At 38.0% G+C, this 19,238-nt stretch overlaps 1 protein-coding gene across 1 annotated transcript in view; it reads right to left on the bottom strand.

The window, feature by feature from the left end:
- The window catches only part of MTUS2 (microtubule associated scaffold protein 2), a 567,791-nt gene that overhangs the window by 267,007 nt on the left and 281,546 nt on the right, over window positions 1-19,238 (bottom strand).

Below are 19,238 nucleotides of genomic sequence, written 5' to 3'. Positions count from 1 at the left end.
GTTGGATATTGGTTTCACTTTTCTTATGAATGTTCATTTATATCCCCTGCTCATTTTTGCTATTGAGCATGCTTTTTCACTAATTTGTAAGACTTCTTTACATTTATTAGAGATATGAGTTGTATTTGTTTCAGAATTGTTATAGTGTTTCCCACTTTATTTGCTTTATAATGTTTTATTACCTACAATAGTTTCAAATTTTATTTGAACTGGAAAATTTGCAATAATCTCCATCTGCTTATGTAGATGAAAGTAATTGAAATGGGGCCTCCCTGGTTAAGTGTCAGCACTATGAAGCTATCCACAGCCACTGCAGCAAGAGTTCAATCCCAGGCCAGAGAGCTACCCACGAGGCGCAGCAGACCTCTCCTGTCTCACCCATTGCTCTCCACAGCAGTGTATTTCAGTCTGTCTGTCTATTATTTTCCCCAATCTGTCTCTGGTGAATCCTCTCAATCCCTGAACCTCTGACCTGTATCCCACTTCTTGTATGCATAAATAAATAAATCTTTTTTAAAAAAGAAAGTAATTGAAATGCTCTCTTAATTTTTTCCTTTATGGCTTCAGGTTTAGTTGTCATAATTGGAAAAACCTTTCTTCACCTTAAACATTAGCCTATATTCTCTTTCAGTTCTTTATTGTTTTATTTATGCTTAATATATTTTAAAGTTATTTATTGCTATATGATATAGAAATCTAACTTTTCCTCCAACTCTACTTTTTCAAAAATCCATCTTTTCCTCACTGCATGTATATAATATAGATATTATATAGCCGCAAATATAAAATATGTATCTGCATATACTATAAGTATTTATATATGCATCATATCTAAACAAAGATAGGCTAACTGACAGATTAACTTGAGCTATTTTTAGATCTTCCATTCCATTGTAATGACTCTATATTAATAATTTCAAATTTTTCAATACATTTTAAATTAGAAAGTAAAGTGCCCCTTTGTTACTTTTCAGTTTTGAATATTTTCTGGATTCTATTGCACACTTAGTATTACCTATAGATCATAGAAAATTTTATCAAGTCCTACTGAATTATGATTGGCACTCTAATCAATCCATCTTTAAGTTAATAGGGAGGGATTCCATAGCTTCTGTTTTATATCAAGTCTTCTCATACAGGAACAAGATATGTGTCTTCATTTATTCAAATCTTTTTTATCCCTCAGCAAAGTTCTTCAGATTCTTTCACAAGAATCTTACATATTTTTCAGGCTTAATTTTTGTTTCTATAATTTATGGTCTCTTGTTCAGCTTTACATTTGGGCAATTATAAGGGAACACTATCATTTGCTTTAGCCTGTATATTGTAATTGGCCGCCTTACTAATTGGTTCTGAAAAATTTTCAGTTTCTTTGAGTTTCTGTGAATAGACTTTTATCCTCAAAATGATTATTTTGTCCATCCCTATGCAATATTGACAGCATGAGTCTTTTCCTTCCTTAATTGAGTTAGACCAGCATTTTAAAACAACAGAAAATAAGAGTGGTGATAGAGATTCCTTGTCTCATTCCTAACCTTCATAAGAATCACTAGGCCATCTTCTGACATTTGTTAATTGTGTAACTTTATGATATTATATCATCTCCTGGGGCTATAGTTACAGAGATATTTTTGATATAATTTTACACAACTACATACTTAATAAGACACCACAGTGGCAAATTTGAGGACACCTGGTGCTGTAAGACACTCGTCCATCACAGTCATATTGACAAATAAGGTTTCTGAGGAAAGGACCACCGAATCAGAAACAAAGATTTTCCTATAGATTTCAACTGCTGGCCTTAAAAATATCACTACATAACTTCTACATATCAAACCTGTAATTTATAAACCTTAATGAAATAAATTTCAAAGTTATCTAATATCATAAGAGGCATTTTTCAAAATATGAAAATTTTGTTCTACATGCCTCTGAAAATGAAAATTTATAACATTAGATCTCTAATGACTTTCCAGTACATACTAGTATCTATTTTCATGAAGTACATACAAGATGCAGCACTGAAGAAAACTGTATGATGCCAATATTACCTTATCACAACTTAGATATTTTTAAACTAGCCTTTGTGAAATTTTTCCTTAATTAAAGTGAGTTGATGTATATTCGTGTACTGAGGCTCAGAATTTTATTCTCTTAGCATTATTACTGAAAGAATTCAGTTTTGTCTTAAATGAGAAAATGCAACGTTTGTATGTTTTAGGTATATAGCTCTAATTATCAATTTTTATTGTCAATACTATATCTAGGCAGCATAAGTTGTATGTCCTCCAGCTGTGATAAAGGGAAAATATATGGAAAGTATATGGACTTTTCCCTGACAGTTAGTGAATGAAAATGTGATCAGGTGATTAGAAGTAAATTTTTGTTCTAGGGGCCCTGCAGCCCTTGAGAACCTTCTGCTTTGGAATTTTGGGACCATAGATACAAGATCTACAGAAGGCATTTCAGAAACCACGAACCTTCACTCTACAGGGAAGACAGTGAGTGCCCACAAGGATAATGTTATTTTCCAAGGTAATAACCTAAGTCAATATCTAGGTTCACATTCTACTAAATCCCTGGTCATTGTTCACTCCATCTCCCTGCCTTGCTGGAGTTGGTGAGAAGAACCACAGGTCGTATGAATTTCTGTGCTTAGTATATACACACATATCATCCTCAAGGGTGTTTGGGGATGGTGCATATGAAACCTTAATCAGCATCTACACACTGCTAAAGGGCTCCTGTGTAGTTGTGGCAGCTAAACTCAATTTCCTGCAGATACTTAACAAAGGGAAGATCACAGGAAACTGTTAGAGTCACTACCAACTTCTACTGTAGTACTTCCATGATGGAATCTCATCCTAAGACTCAAACTACTCAAGGAACACCTTTCTCCTATAACTCCAGGGCATTATTTAGTACTTTTTCCCCTATATGCATTGTGGGATGAGGACATCAGGATAATGTTCCAGTTGAGCCCATCACTAACTCATTCTGAAAGTTAACAAGAGTCATCCAGCCTCCCCTGACAACACTGTACAACGTTCATGATCACTGGAAAAATGTCTAGATGCCAGGGTGGAACATTCTAGGCTTTTGTGATGGTAATCAAGGGCTTCTGGAAAGGACAGTTAAGGACACAGGCAGAAGGTTAGTACTCTGTATGTGTGTGTGTGTGTGTGTGTGTGTGCAGGTACCTGACGGATGTAAAGGACCATCCAAAGGGAATAACATTTCCAGGGCAGGACCAAGTCGGTAGACAGTGATAAAAACTAGGAAGATGTAGACTGTTTCTCAAGTACTTTCAGAGCCACTACTGGGCACAAACTAATAGTATCTGCTTGAAACAACACCTGCTCTTTGACCTCAGGCTTAATTAGCATATTTATTCAGTGAACCATTTTGACAAGGTGCACTGAGGCTCATTTGCCTTCATTAACACAAACCTTACTGGTGGGAACAGAAGTCTCCGATGTCAGCAGCAACCTTAGGGGCACACCTCGAGGCTGTCAGAGCCTGAGATGTGTTGGCATTTTTCATTTTCTAATCAAAGGGGTCAGAGTAAATGGGTGCTGGCAGTTGACAGCTGAGGCTGTCTGTTGTGTCAACTCCCTGCCACATATAGATTCTAATAAAGAGTGCTGGGGAAAAGATTTGAACATTTTATTTCTGTCATAGTGGCCAGGGTGGGGTGGCCGCCTTCGTGTCACACTTACTTGGGGCAAGAGCAAGAGGTGGGGGTTGTGAGGCTTTATTATAGCTTTTGGCAAACCTGTAGTAAGTGTATGAGAATGCACACATAAGTCCATCTGTAATCACACATATACACATACACATATACACACACATGCATGCACACACACTTATAGGAATGTGAGAATCCCTGTTCCCTGCATTACTGGTTCCACATATTAGTAGTAACCCTAAAATTTGAAGAGAGTGTGGGGGCTCCATATCAGCTAATACTTCACCCCAAGTCTCTGCAGTGCAGGAATAGTACAGTTACCAACAGATGTGGAGGAGAGCAGGGCAGCCCTGTCAGAGCCGTCAGAGCCCAGAGCTGGGGCTGCCTTCCATCATCACACTGGTGGCAAGTGTATCACTGCCTGATGCTCAGGTCAGGCCACAGGGTGCTCAATCAAAGGCCCCCTGGACAGGCAGCAGACATGGGAGGCAAGCATCCACATTTCTATTGGGAAAATCTAGTCATCCCCCTATCCATATTAAGCAGTTACATAAGGGTTATAAAATATCTCATTCTTTGCCCACAGAAAACCCAAAACAGAAAAAGAGAGCAAAACACTCAAATTTGAGGGCCTCCCCGGTGGCGCAGCGGTTGAGCACTGGGTTGCGAAGCTGCCCGCAGCCTCTGCAGCACTGGTTTGATCCCCGGCCACCAGGCGAGGGTCCCACATGGCGCGCAGACCTCTCCTGCCACCCACTGCTCCCCTAAGCAGTGTACTTCGTCAGTCTGCCTGCTCTGCTCTCCCCTCTGGCTCTGGTGAATTCTCTCACCCTCCTGCGTTTCTGACTGTACCCAGTGCTTGTGTAAATAAATAAATAAATCTTAAAAACAAACAAACAAAAAAACAAAAAAACACTCAAATTTGAGAAAACATCATGGACACAGTAAAGCAATGCTCTTTATGGAAAAGAAAAAGAAGTGAGGGAATTTTTCAGAATTTATTGGAAGAAGTAATACCCCTTAGCAATAATGTGACTGACTATTTTGCTTGCAGTCAATGTGGAATAAGTAGGTAACTATAACCACAAAGAGTTCTGATATAGGGGGCCTCCCCTGGTGGTGCAGCGGTTGAGTGCTGGGCTGCGAAGCTGCCCGCAGCCTTTGCAGCGCTGGTTCGATCCCCTGCCACCAGGCGAGGGTCCCACATGGCGACCAGACCTCCCCTGCCACCCACTGCTCCCCTCAGCAGTGCACTTCGTCACTCTGCCTATTCTACTCTCCACTCTGGCTCTGGTGAATTCTCTCACCCTCCGGTGCCTCTGACCGTACACAGTGCTTGTATAAATAAATAAATAAATCTTTAAAAAAAAAAAAGAGTTCTGATATAAGAAAACAAAATCACAATGTCCTAGTGATACTGTAAGAAGGTTCTCACCAGTTCCTTAGAGAGGAAGAAATAGACATTTATATAAAAACCTACCACATAAAATTTAAATGTATTATATATATTCAAAGTAAAAATAATAGTAAATGTATCTATCTTATGTGTTTAATCTCAATGTATCACTGCTATCTTCACAAAGTCCTGAATTATTTGACAAGTAGATATATAAATTAACTCCACATAGTCTGTACACAGAAGATGCCTGGGACCAGCCAGCTAGACTAGAAACAGACTCCTATTAGGCGAGCTCACGTTCTATTTATGTCTTGATGTACTGTAAGTTAAAATAGCACACTAATCACAGATAGCACACTTAAATAGTAAAGACTCAATAACAACCCTGTTATGTCTGGTTAATCCAGGAAATATTATTATTTTGACCTCAAAATTACTAAGTAAAATAAACACACACACACATTATATCATTCAACTTATTCAACTTGACAGTATGTGACTTTTTTTTTTGTTTGAAGAATTGTTTGGATCATATTAAAGACCAAGTCCAAAAGTCTCCTTTAATGAATGAAGAATTTGAGATCCAAACAAGTAAAGTGGCGTGCCTACTGCCACTCAGCTAACTGATCAGAGCTGGGATTGAGCCCAGTGTTCTGCTCTCCTCATATTTCAATTTTTACTAGTTTAATTGTGTGGGGGGCGGGGTGGGGGGGCGGGGGGAAGAAACTAATAGAATTAATTTTCGTACATAGTTATGAAAGATATACATTATCTTCGGTATAAATAACTTTTCTAACATTTTGATCAGTTTGTTTGTGGGTGTGTGTTTGTGTGTGTGTTATTTTTAACAAGACCATCTAAATTAAAAGGAAAACAAAGAACACCACCTAATTTTTAGTGACTCTGGTTATTAGTCACCCACAGCGTTTTGGTTATCCACAGTTGGCAAGCTGCCTGGCCAAAATCATTCTTACATAACATGGCCAAAAAGGAAATTTCAGATGCTAATTTCAATTCACAAATGCATAAACCACTCAATAATATTCAAACCCCAAATGATGAAACTACTGCACTCAAATCACCAAAGGAGCGAAAACTATGTCACATACAACCCATACACACCCGACTGTGTAAGAACAAACAACAAATTATGTCAACGTAGCCTCCTAAAGTTATCATATTCAACAAGTAGAATTTTTGGTATCTATAGGATAAAGAAACACTTAATGATAACAAGAATAGGGCCTTCCTGGTGGTACAGGGGTTAAAGTCCCAGTGCTATCAAGCTATCACCAGCCACTGTGGCATGAGTTCGAGCCCTAGCCAGGGAGCTAACCCACATGGCGTAGCAACCTCTCCTGTCTCGCCCGCCACTCCCCTCAGCAGTGTATTTCAGTGGATCTTCCCACTATCTCTGGTGAATCCTCTCATCCACTCTGGCCTACACCCCAGTTCTTGTACGCATAAATGAAAATATAAATATTTAAAATAATAATAACAACAGGAATAACATTAATGAGATCCAGACATTCTTTTTTTTTTTTTTTTTTTTCCCTAAAGATTTATTTATTTATTTATACAAGCATTGGGTACAGTCAGAAGCGCGGGAGGGCCAGAGAATTCACCAGAGCCAGAGCGGGGAGCAGAGCAGGCAGAAGGACTGAAGTACACTGCTGAGGGGAGCAGCGGGCAGCAGGAGAGGTCTGCGCGCCATGTGGCACCCTCCTCCGGTGGCCGGGGAGCAGCCAGGGATCGAGCCGGTGCTGCAGAGGCTGCGGGCAGCTTCGCAACCCAGCACTCAACCGCTGCGCCACCGGGGAGGCCCGAGATCCAGACATTCTTAACACAGTGTCTGTAAGTATTTCATTTCAGCTGGTGGCACATGGTAGCAGATAAAAATCTACATTTCACCATTTCATTTATACTGAACGATTCTCTCACATCTTCTCTTATTTTCAATCCAGGCTACTCTTGTTCAAGAACATACAATGCAAAGTGCTTAAAATGATTTAATAGTTCTATTAATGGCACAGCAAATTCACAGGATAAGATTTATATTTCACATAAATGAAGTTTTCTTTTTATTCACAAGCAACCATTTAAGAACTTTTCTGAATGGTTAAACATATTTCATTAGTAATCTGGCATTTCCCTTACTTGAAAATACAAAATTTCCTTATCTCAAGATCTCTAAAAACTTGTTTTGACCTTGAGATTTCACTTTAACTATGTCTCTACCTTATGGAGGACTGTGCACAAGAGTGGCTGAACAGAAGATCTTCAGAAAGACAAAAATAGGCCGATGGAACATTGAAGCCTTCTTATCCTGTTCACCATTATTTCCAACCATAGATACATTGTCATCTGTACCTCCCCTTCCTTATTTTCCTTCCTTATCCTTTCCCCCTCCAACTTTCTTTTGCCTTAATATATTCCCCCTTTTTCCCCCCCAAATACAAATAGCTTGGCTATTATTCAACTTTGTCTAGGATATACTTATACTCCATAAAGGTATTTTAAACAAAATGTTAAATTACATGTACTCTGCAGTCTTATATATGAAATTATGGCTCTGATTCTCAATACTATGGATGATTGATTTATTGATTTATTTACCTTCTATGTGCTAGTCTTACCAACCAATGGTATGAAGTTATGTTAATAACCAGTCAGGGATAGAGGCAGCATATATGATTCTGGAAAAGTCTCCGCAACCCTAATTCTTTACAAGATTTTGAAGGGATCGAACATGAATCTTCATTAGTTCCATGTTGCCGACACAGGAGTCTAAATGTTAGTCTTTAGGGATTCATGTGGGATACCTCCGCTTGGATGAAGAAATACCTGCTTTTGGGGAGGCAAGAGCACCAGGGACTATGACGATGATTTACAGGTGATACAGTGGTGGGAGAACTATGGGGACTACAACAACATAAGAAAACAAATAAATGGAAATACCTGCTATTATTTATCATAAAGATTCCATGATTGACACATTATTAGAGCTTTTAGCAAATCCAAATGATAATATAATCTAGAATTATATTATCCAATAGCATAGCCACTAGCCACATGTGGCATTTTTATTTAAAGTCATTAAAATGAAATAAGATTTAAAAGTCAGTTCTTCAGTTATACTAGCCACATTCCAAGGGCTCAATAGCACCACATGACTAGTGGCTACTGCACCAAGACACAGATATGAAGTATTGCACCTTTGTGGAAAGTCCTATCAGTCTGTGATGCTTCAGAGACACATGAGGACCCTATTAAAAACAAGAAAGTAAGAAAATGCCTTTCTTAGCAATAATATTTAGGAATACAAATTTTAGAAGAGAATTTTACTCTTTTAAACCAATTAAATCTGTCTCTAGTTCTTGAATCAAGAATGCCAAAATAGGACATATTTGCCATAAAAACAATGATTTCGAATTGTGCTTCATGGACTCCTTTAGGGATTGGCATAGCAGGAAGGCCAAGAAAGGAAAAGACAGAGAGGGCTGAAGCTCCCTACGTGAACCAGTACCTCTGCTTCCACAGAGTTGTATTTACAGTTGACTCAAAGCTCGTGAGAAACATTATCTGTTCGTTCCAGAATTGGAATTACTTGTAGAGTACAACAGGGACAATAAAGGAGAAGTGTAATCCACCACATCACCAGGACAGTCCTAAAATCTAGTAGATTGTTTCCAGTATAAAATCTTGTTCTCCAACCTCATTAGCAAACTCTATAATTCTCGTGTTCACTTCATACTGACTCACCTTGTATCACTCCAGATAACCATTGTATACCTTTTTACTTTATGATACGCCAACTCCATCACGTTTGCTCTTTGCAAAAACCTTAGATTTTTAAATTGCCTGAGAGAAATGAACACCTTAAAGCTCCTTTTTCTTCTTTTCAACATTTCTGCATTCATCTTTTAGTTCTTTTTTTTCTATCTTCATTGCTACCCTCTTCACTTGTATTTAGTATCATTCTCTCCAATTTGTTCTAGGAATTTCCCGACCTACTCCCCCAACTTGATTTCATCTCATCTTCAATCTTCCCTCCATTATGTGATTCTTTTTCTTAGATCATAAGCATTCTTATGTGTGCTTTTGCATCAAAACAAAACACACTATTCCCTGCTCCTCTACTAAATTCTGATTCTATTTCCCCCACCAAACATCTGTATTCTCTGTCTTCACCTTCATCCCCCACTCCTAATCTGGTGTCAGCCTTCAAACAGTTTCTTCAAGCTAACTTCAAAGCCCCAGTGTCCTCCACATCACTGCATCTGCAGACCTGTTGTTCTCATATTAAAATGTCTCAGTTTCAGAAACAAAAACATTGGTTCAAAAGAATAACCGTACCCCTATGTTTATTGCAGCACTATTTACAATAGGTAAAACCTGGAAACAACCCAAATACCCCAAAATAGATGACTGGATCAAGAAGATGTGGCATATATACACAATGGAATACTATTTAGCCATCAAAAAGATAAAATCATGCCATTTGCAGCAACATTGATGGAGCTAGAAGGAATTATGCCCAGTGAAATAAGTCAGAAGGAAAAAGAAAAATATTGGATGGTTTCACTTATAGGAGGAAAATAGGGAACTAAATAAGACATCAAGGGAAAAAATAATAACAATACAAAACAAAACAAAAACAGAAAATTATAAATCAGAGACATCCTGCAGGGGAGGAGGAGGGGGAGGGATTGGAGGGAGGGAGGGAGGAGCACAGGGGACTGAGGTGATGGTGCACGGGTGAATTGGTGAAGGAAATTCTATGTAGCCTACACCTGAGGTGGGGGGGGGGGAACAAACATTGTTTAAAAATGAACAATGATGTAATATATATATATTTAAAAAAAAAGTCTCAGTCCCAGTGGCAGGGCAAATGTTGAGTGACCACCTTATTTCCACAAATCTCTCTTCTCCCTGAGTTTTTGTGACACTCCTCTGCCTCAATGAGCACGCTTTTCCAATGTGGCCTCTCTGCTCCCTGGATAAGACATTCTCTGCAGATACATAACCTTTTCCCCATATTAACCTACTCGCACCCCCGGTGAAGTAAGTCCTGCCTCCAAAGATGGCTGCTTTCCTTGACTTCAGATATTCTACAAATCTGCCAGGTGTATTTACATGAATGTTTTCCTTGGACCTCGACATGATTAGAGTCACTCAAATCTGCTCCTCCTCCTGAACCCACAGTTCTGTGAGTAGCACCTGCATCTTTCCAGTCAGCCCACCCTCTCAGGTGCTCTTGACCTGATGGACCTGACTCATTTACATGTGGCTCTTTGCTTCCATCCTCATGGCTGACCATTGTTCCCGGCTCCACTAATCCTCTCCTTTCAAAAGCTGCTTGTCATGTGAGCCCAAGAACTCACTGACAACACCATGTTGTTTGTTTTCTTTCCTGGGGAAAGTAAAAGGAATGATTAATCTGTGACCCTACCTGTTGCCCTAAGGAAAATAATGCTAGGATCTGAATGAGCCTTCCCAGAAGAAAGCTTGTACATGTCACAGCGATATGAGAGAGGGTGGACTGTTGGCAAAATTCCTGAAGGAAGTTAATGAGCCAATAAATTATGCTTCCTTGCTTTTTACTCTTTCTTCTCTGTCATTTTCCCAAGTGAGGTTAGAGGTATGATAGAATGTTACCTCTGACCTACCAATTCTGCTAAAATAAAGGCAGTAAGACATATGAAAGTGTCTCTAGCTGGGCCTCCCTGGTGACGCAAGGGGTTTAGCACTGCACTATGAAGCAGTTCGCAGCCTCTGCAGCACAAGTTCGATCCCCGGCTGACCAGGGAGCAACCCACATGGCAAAGCAGACCTCTCCTGTATTGCCCGCTGCTCCCCTCAGCAGTGTATTTTGGTCGGTCTGCCTGTTCTGTTCCCCACTCTGTCTCTGGTGGGTCCTCTCACCTCCCGTATCTCTGGCCTATACCCTAGCTCTTGTATGCATAAATAAATAAATCTTTTTAAAAAAAAGTGTCCCTAACAACTCTGTCCTCCTCCTCACACCTACCTATACCTGTTATGGTTCTGGACCAATAATCTAAGATGCCCAGCACTGGATAGAGGCGATTTCCACCATCTCACAGCCCTGCATTTTATAGGAAAAAAGCAGGAAAATGAAACCCCTGAGTGGCTCGCAATCTGTGAATGCACTGAAGTTTCCATCCCATATGTGAAAATAATAAAAGTCAGGTCTCGTCCATAAGGGAAGCATCCCTAATTTTGGCAAAACTAAGATTCCTCACCCCCAGTCTCCCATCTCCAAATTTTGCTCGCTATTATTATATTAATTTTTCTTCCAATTATTCACTACTTAAGAATCATAAATTGTTCCAGTTTTTAATGAAGTCATAGGGTCCTAGCTCTAAAGATCAAAAGTAGTCAATTAAGTCAGTCCCTCCCCATTTTAATATAACAAAAATCTGAGTCCAGTGAGGCTAACTGATTTTCCCAAATATTACTTGACTATTATTTTAATTAACATACATGTCAATTTTGATGTATATTATGCTTACAAATGTGGCATATTACTTAAATCTTAACCACTTTTCCATAGTTCAAAGTAACCTTTCTTCATCTTGAATAAGCTAGAACATACTAGAATGTAGCACTTAAAAATCTTTTGAGGGACAGTGTAATTTTGAATAGTTTTGCCTGCATGTCTGAGTCAAAGCGGATAAAATTAAACAACAAAGAAAATATTTTCACTTGTAGGCAATGCTGAATGATGCTCAAGAGAACCATGTTCACTTTGTAAATGTGTGTGAAGGAGCAAAGAAATGAGAAAAGGAAAAATTGAATGTGTGGGAATAGCTGGGAAAATAAACAGCAAGATAGAGTGAAAATTACTCTATTTTTTCTTTATAGAGAATGTTTTAAATTACATAATTACAGATTCCATGGAAATAGATATTTAAATCCATCAATGGCATTTGTTTGACTTCTCATTTCCAGAGAAAATCAGAAGCTTATTTGGTTTTTGTTCTTACTCTTCTTTTTTCCCCACCCACTCAGTTGGATTGAAATATTTGACACAATAAAACCCTAGAACAATGGAAACTAGGCTCCAGCAAAATGAGAAGCTGTGTGGAGCCCCTTCATGCTGCAAAATAAAATGTTCCCATTTTTCCAAGAAACGTTAGAAAGGCACAGAAATAAAATCAGATTTAACTCTGTTTCTATTTTGAGTAGATGCTTTAAACACCATCAGCTTTGATTAATGTGCTATGTATTAGTCACCTTGAATAAATGTGTTTCATTTAAAGGGAACTAAACTGAATGTATTTTCTTAAATGATAACATGTTAATGGACATGGCAGAGACCTTTTAGATAAAGAAATCAAAACATCACTTTCCTTCCCTATAGTTCATAAATATCCAAACAACCATAAATTTACAGCCCAAAAGTAAGTGGCTCTCATGAAAATCAACTGATCAACTTTTAGAACTGCCAGCTTCAAGTTTCATAAATAATATGTGTATTGGCTTGTGCTCAGGAAAGTATTCACCATACAAAAGAGAAATGATTATAAAAACATAGAAATGGATGTTATCTCCCTGATTTGGATGTTATCACAACAACTTGCTTTACCACATACCAGACACACAATTCATCATGACCATGTTTCCAAGTGGGTTTCTAAATCCTTCTCATCATAGTATTTAATGAGCATGGCCAGTGGATGAAAATGACCACAAAAACATTATTGTGTGAGACCTTATTTTAAGCACTTGGCACAAATTAATGTTCCCATCAATCCTATGGAGATTTTTATCTTACTTTTACTTATACTATTTTACAATGAGGAAGCAGAGGCCCAGAGAGATTAGGTAATTTGCCCAATACCACAGAGCTAATAAATGGCAAAGGAAGATGCCAACCCAGTAGTCTACCTCGAAGACCATGTCGTTCTCTATTAGAATAGATTGTCTTTTGAGGAATGAAAGCCAATACAGAGGGGAAAATAGAATTTTAACATTCTTTTATGGAAACTTTCAAACATACAAAAGAAAATGAAGTAAACAGCAAAATGAGTCCTTACAATTCCATTACACAGTTTCAAGGAGTATTAAAAAGTTACTTTTCCCCCCTCTACATTACTCCCTTTAGTCTTTTGTTGTTGTTTTCATTGCTTGAATAGTTTACAGCAAATCCTCATCACCGGAAACCAGTGAGGAATAATGAGATCCCTGGATATAAGGAAGTATCGTTGAGACAGCCAGGAGAAGTCCTAAAGAGGCTGAGGTCTTTCCTTACCACTCACATAGGAAACTTAGATGCTGCTCCCTCATGTACCTATGCCCCCAACCTGCATACCAAATGCTGTGCAGTCTTCAGCCACTAAGATTTCCCTGTGCTGTTGTATTTACATATTATCTCCCACTGATTTTAATTTGGCAAAGACAAAGGTAATGATGTCCTGGTCCATTGCAGTCCAGCACCAAGGTTCCTGCTTACCCCATAAAATATGCTGAAAGAATGCAGGATGGGAAGAGAAAACAGACAATCCAGTCTTCACAAAACAAGACAGTCAAGAAAAATGAGGCCGTTCAACTAGACATTATTTTTCGCATACATAAAAATATGATCATTTCAGTTTATCTTCATTATATCTGCTTAAAACAAAACAATGATGTAAAGAAAAAAATTTAATTAATTAATAAAATAAATAAATTTCTCTTTAAAAAAACTCACATTTATATTCTAATCCCATCTCTAAGTGGACCTGATCATTGCCTACGTGTTTTGAAAGGGAATGTACAAAAGATGTCGATAAAGCTTAATCTCAAATAGGGAATAGCTTCTCTGACCCCACAGGTCCCTTCCAGTTCCTTTTTCCATGAATAAGAAATGACTCTTTACCAATAGAACATGATATAGGCTAGTGGCTAGTCAGTAGGAGACATAAATAATGCTTCTTGTCAACTGTGATCTTATTTTAGAATGCATGTCAGATACAGAAAATAAAGTGTGTGATGTATGTAAATGTATTTTACAGCATTCACGAGGATAAATGCTGAAGTTAACATTACAAAAAGCTTTCACATTAATGCTAATTTTCATTGATTAACCTTCCAAAAAGGTTAGTGATTTTCCACTTTAGGTTATTATCCCCAGAACACAAATGCTATTCAATAATTAAAAGAACATTATTTTAAGTAATAAAACAAGAAATAAAACTTAGAATTTAATGAGAATACCTAATCTCTTTAAATTGAGTTATCTAATTTTGGAAACTTTGAAATTCTCTAATGAAAAAACTCAGCAGTAGGATTTTAGCCCAATTCTTTAAAAATTGCTAATTATTTCATAACAATATACTACAGGTTATTACACATTTATGAGATAATTAGGTCAGTCAGTCTCTATATTATCCCTGAATATAGAATTATATTTTAAATGACTATTTTCTATTCTTCAAGTTACATAAATTATCTATAATATACCCCAGTCAATGAAAACAATATTTTAGAGATTCTTTAAAACTGTAAAAGTCTCAGTGATGAGCTTCACCAACTATTGTATTAAAGACCTGTGGCAGTCTTGATACTATGAAAATGTGCCCCCACTACAAAATACTTCTGAAACTTACCCAGGTTATTCTCAATGGTCTCTCACGTTTCATACTCTTACGTAAGTGAAAATGTTTCTGCTGAGAGAGAAATTCTCTTGAAATTCTACTAGAGTGAAGACCTCAAAATAGGCTGTATGAAGGGATACTAAAATTAGTAAGAGATGTAGCCCCTATTCTCAAAGAGTTTACAACCCACAGGAGAAACCAAACAGAAAGTAACTATAATAAAATGGTATTTGACAATCCACAAAAGTGTTACAAGGAAGGGACCGTATGAGTTTCTGGGAAAAAAGATTACTCAGATGAAGGAAAGTTTTTGGGGGAGTGGTATTTGTTTTGTACCTAAAAAACGATAGACTCTATTGAAAGAGGATGGGGTCAATGAGAAAGAAGGTGCAGGAGAGAAAGAGAGAATGAATTGACCATATTTGATCACTGAATAGAAAGAGAGGATTAAAAGAAGGGGAGAAGCAATGCAGATTTTAGAATTTCCAAACTCAGTAGTGAGGAAGTCATAGATGTGATGAAGACAAACACTGAGACAGGGTGTTTATTTATAAAAGAAAAGAGAGATTCATTTTTAGGAAACGTCTATTGAGATGACGAGGGGCATCCAGTTGGAGACTTTCGGCAGGTCATTTGAAATGAAGGTGAGTAGTTCTAGAGAGAGATTGGAGCTGGAAGATATAAATTAAGTATTATGCCCAAAGTGTTAAGAGTGAATCTGTGGATAAGATGGCCAAGAGGAAGACTAAAGAATTGGAATAGACAAGTTCTAAGATTAAACCTTGGGAGTTCAACATGTGGGGCTCGGTATCAGGAGACATAATGCCACAATGAACTGGTAGGCTGCTCCAGAAAAGGCAACCCTTTAATTCAAATGGTTTTCTGGGTGCACCAATAGATGCTCCAAAAGATATCCTAGAGCCCATCTCTACTTTACAAAATATTTCCCAGCCTAAAACCCCCTCTGAGAAACTTCCTGATCAAAAATTAACCTTCCACTCCACTTCACGAACAACAATCCAACTTTCTATCATTTTTAAACCTGTGGGCACACAGGTGTCATGATTATTCACACACATGTCCACCTCCCAAGCAACATCCCTACTTCATTAAACACTACTTCACCACGCTGGGAAAACAAAAGAAAGCTTTCCATTTTCTTCTGACTTCTCATTTCAGACACTGTGTTTCATGATCTCTGGTCTCAGATCACCATTAATAAAATACGACCAAACTTGAGAGGAGAAGAGGAGTAAGAGAAATTGGAAAGAACAACTAAAAATACCACTTTGTTCATGTTATTTTCTGAAAGATTTTTTCCATTTCTGTTACATACTCAGCATATGCAATGAGACAGGATCTTCTCTGTCTGTGAGTGATACTGTTTCCAGTTATGATTAACAAAAAATCCTAACTTTTCCTACCCTTCCACCCCACCAAGATTTTAAATTAACACCTACTTACCCACTGAGAAAATCAAGTTTATATCTAGCAGCTTATAAATTTACAACTAGGTCTATTCTGGGCTACAGTATGTTACCAACACTAAAATCTACAATCATTACTTTTCCCTAAGTTTCTATTGTCTAAAAAGCCTGTTGAAAAAATTTTTCACCTTTTCTGAAAGCTACAAAAAAAAAATGATGAGCTGCATAATGGGTCAGACATGCTCAAATACTATCATTTTAAGTTTAAATTTAAATTTTAAGTTAGAGAATTACTTTCCCTCCCTTCAGTTCACATATTTATAAAGTTATGTTCATGACTAGCATAATTAGATGTTTTATTTGAGGTTCTGAACAGGCCAGCCTCATGTAATGAGGCTGAACCTGTGAAGGAAGGAAGGGGGCTGCTGCACAACGAGGAAAAAGATGCTGTGCTAATCCAGAGGAACTGCTCCCAGTCAGAAATCACACAGAGGCAGCCTCAACCCCTAGAGAGCCCTTCCTAACAATGAGGGCTGCCCAGTCACAAAGGGGCTTCTGCACAAAATGGGGTATTCCCTGGATACTTAAAGAGTCTAGATTTTCAGAGGGGATTGTAAACCGGGCTGTTGACAAGGGGGATGAGCTGGGGAGACAAGAATTTGGCGAGAGGAGCTTCTCAGGAGCTTCCCATTCTGACCCCAAGATTCCTTGCCTATTAGAATGAAAAGTCTTTAAATTAAGGGTGTATCTTCCCCACACAACAGGAACAGGACCAGGACCTGGAGCAAGTCACTCTATTCCCAGATTGCTCAGCTCTAATGTGAGAGGTAGACTGGATGCTAAGACAGCCTCAGGTTCCAAGGATCTGTAGGCATCTGTAGACACAATTCACTGTCCTGGGTCTCTTACCTTTGCCAAAACCTATGGGGAAAAAATACAGAAGGGCACCTACTTAAGAAACCTCTGCTAGTGGGTCTGAACTAGTGGTATAAAGTTGAACTCAAAGTATAGCACAGATTCCACACCAGACAGCTCATGCCCAGGAGGCTCACAGGCTCCCCTCTCTATATTCACCATCACTAGCCCCTCAGTACCCAGGAAAACAGCATAGGAAGAGCAGCAACTAAACCGAAGTTGCCCAGGAAACATGAGTAAGTTCATAATGAATCAGTTAAAAGTGTCCCAAATATAGCATACCACAGCCACTGTGGGTACTCTCAGACTGTTTATAAACACGCAAGTATACATAAAAATATGAGTTGCACATTTGCAAATAGTTCCTTATTATAGTCATATTTCATATTTTGAGATATCTACTGTGCCATCGTGCAATCTCTAATTACAGTGGTGTTTCTCCAATGAATCCGACGTGAAAGTAGTGCCTGAAGGAAGTCTGGTGTTTCAAGAGCCAACTCTGATATCATGTTAGCTGTTTCCATGAGCTAAACCATAAAGCTTTACTCTTAGGATCTGATCTAAGGAATGTCAGCTCTTTCAAGAGCTTCATATTTTATTTAAAACATCATCAAAGTGTTATGCTGCACTAAAGAACAGAAACAAAACTTTTCATACTAAATCCAATAACAAGTATAAACATAATGGCTAAAGGTATACTAAGACATCAACTCAAATACACATGTTTTCCTGTGATTTCCTGGTGAAATACAAATTTTACATATACTTAGGTGGCAAATAATTACAAATGAACTCAAACATCTGCTTTTTTAAACAGAAAACAACTCTGGATAGAGAAATTATTGCTTTCACTATGAAGTCTTTAAACTAGGAGTTACTTTCTTTGGCGCACAATAGCTCTTCTCTCCCTGAGTGCTCAGGGGGGCTCTACCTAGTTTCCTCTGAAGCAGAGGTGAGAAGAAATGCTCTAAGCACACTTGAAATTATTTCATCCATACCTGTCAGCTCTTCTCCAGCAAAAGCTGCTGCCATGGAGACATGGCTTAGCTCAGCTTGTAGTTTGTTGTTTTTTTTTTAAAGAATCAAAATCTTAAGTTTTTCTTAAGATATATACCATATGAGGCTTTTTCCTTCATGCTACCCACAGAAGAGAAACATATCACTAGAAATTTTACTACTAAAATTCATGACAATAGTTGCTCTGTGTTTTAAAATCTTTAGGCTGTCAATATGCACATTCATATTTAAAACTAAGAGTTTTAAATTGACATTTGACATTTGACAACAGTTGTTTATTATATCTGTTATGCAGATTTTGAGACTTCTGCACTCTGATGTAATCCCTAATTACAGTGGTAATCTTCAAATGAAGTCCATGTCAGCCACAGTATCTTCAGGAAACCAAGTGAGTAAAGAAACTCTTGAAAATGCTTACAAACAAATCAAGATGAAGGAAAATGTAATTAATCATACTTTAAGTAATAACCAAGTAGGCCAAAATTTAGAACTGTAAAGGTACAAATGTTCCATATATCATTACTTCAAGCCAAGGAAAGCTAGAGAAAGAACAAGCTTGGAGAAAAGAAATGATTGGAAAGTAAAATAAATCTCATTCTTAATCTCTCTTCCACTCACCCCTCCTTATTAATACAAGTTGATTTCTCTACTACAATCCCTTTAAAAAAGCTCTTCACAGGAAAACCTCTAAAGATCTTCCTGGCCATCTGGCATGTACTTGCTAACTAACCTGGAAGATGCCATTGCCTCAGATCCAATAACAAATACTTTGAAGTTGAGGCTGAGATGGGGTCTTCTGAGACTCAAGGAATGGGGCAGCCTTGGCACTTTCTTTAGGGACAGCAACTGATATGACTTGCTCTGAGGCTACTAGTTCATACCTGAAAGTGCAGTTAATAACCCTATACAGTTTCAGGAAACAGGCCTGGAGTGGTATCATCTCAGCTAATGGGTACCTTCCTGGGCACAGACTTAAAGAAATTCAGCTCAGTTTTCCTTTTTTTTTTTAACATCAATTACTTAACTTTTATAAATTCAGTCAAAGATTGGATCCACCAATATGAAAGCAATACAAGTAATCACAGGCAGATGAAATAATTCTTAACTCTAAGATTTCATAGCTACTAGGTTTATTCAGCAATCAAAAAAGATAAACTCACGCCATTCGCAGCAACGTGGATGGAGCTAGA

The sequence above is a fragment of the Talpa occidentalis genome, unplaced genomic scaffold (assembly GCF_014898055.3).
Source record: "Talpa occidentalis isolate TD23 unplaced genomic scaffold, MPIMG_talOcc4v2.1 talOcc4.5, whole genome shotgun sequence".
Lineage (NCBI taxonomy): Eukaryota > Metazoa > Chordata > Mammalia > Eulipotyphla > Talpidae > Talpa > Talpa occidentalis.
The sequence above is the reverse complement of the archived record's forward strand: the minus strand, read 5'-3'. Positions and strand labels throughout refer to the sequence as shown.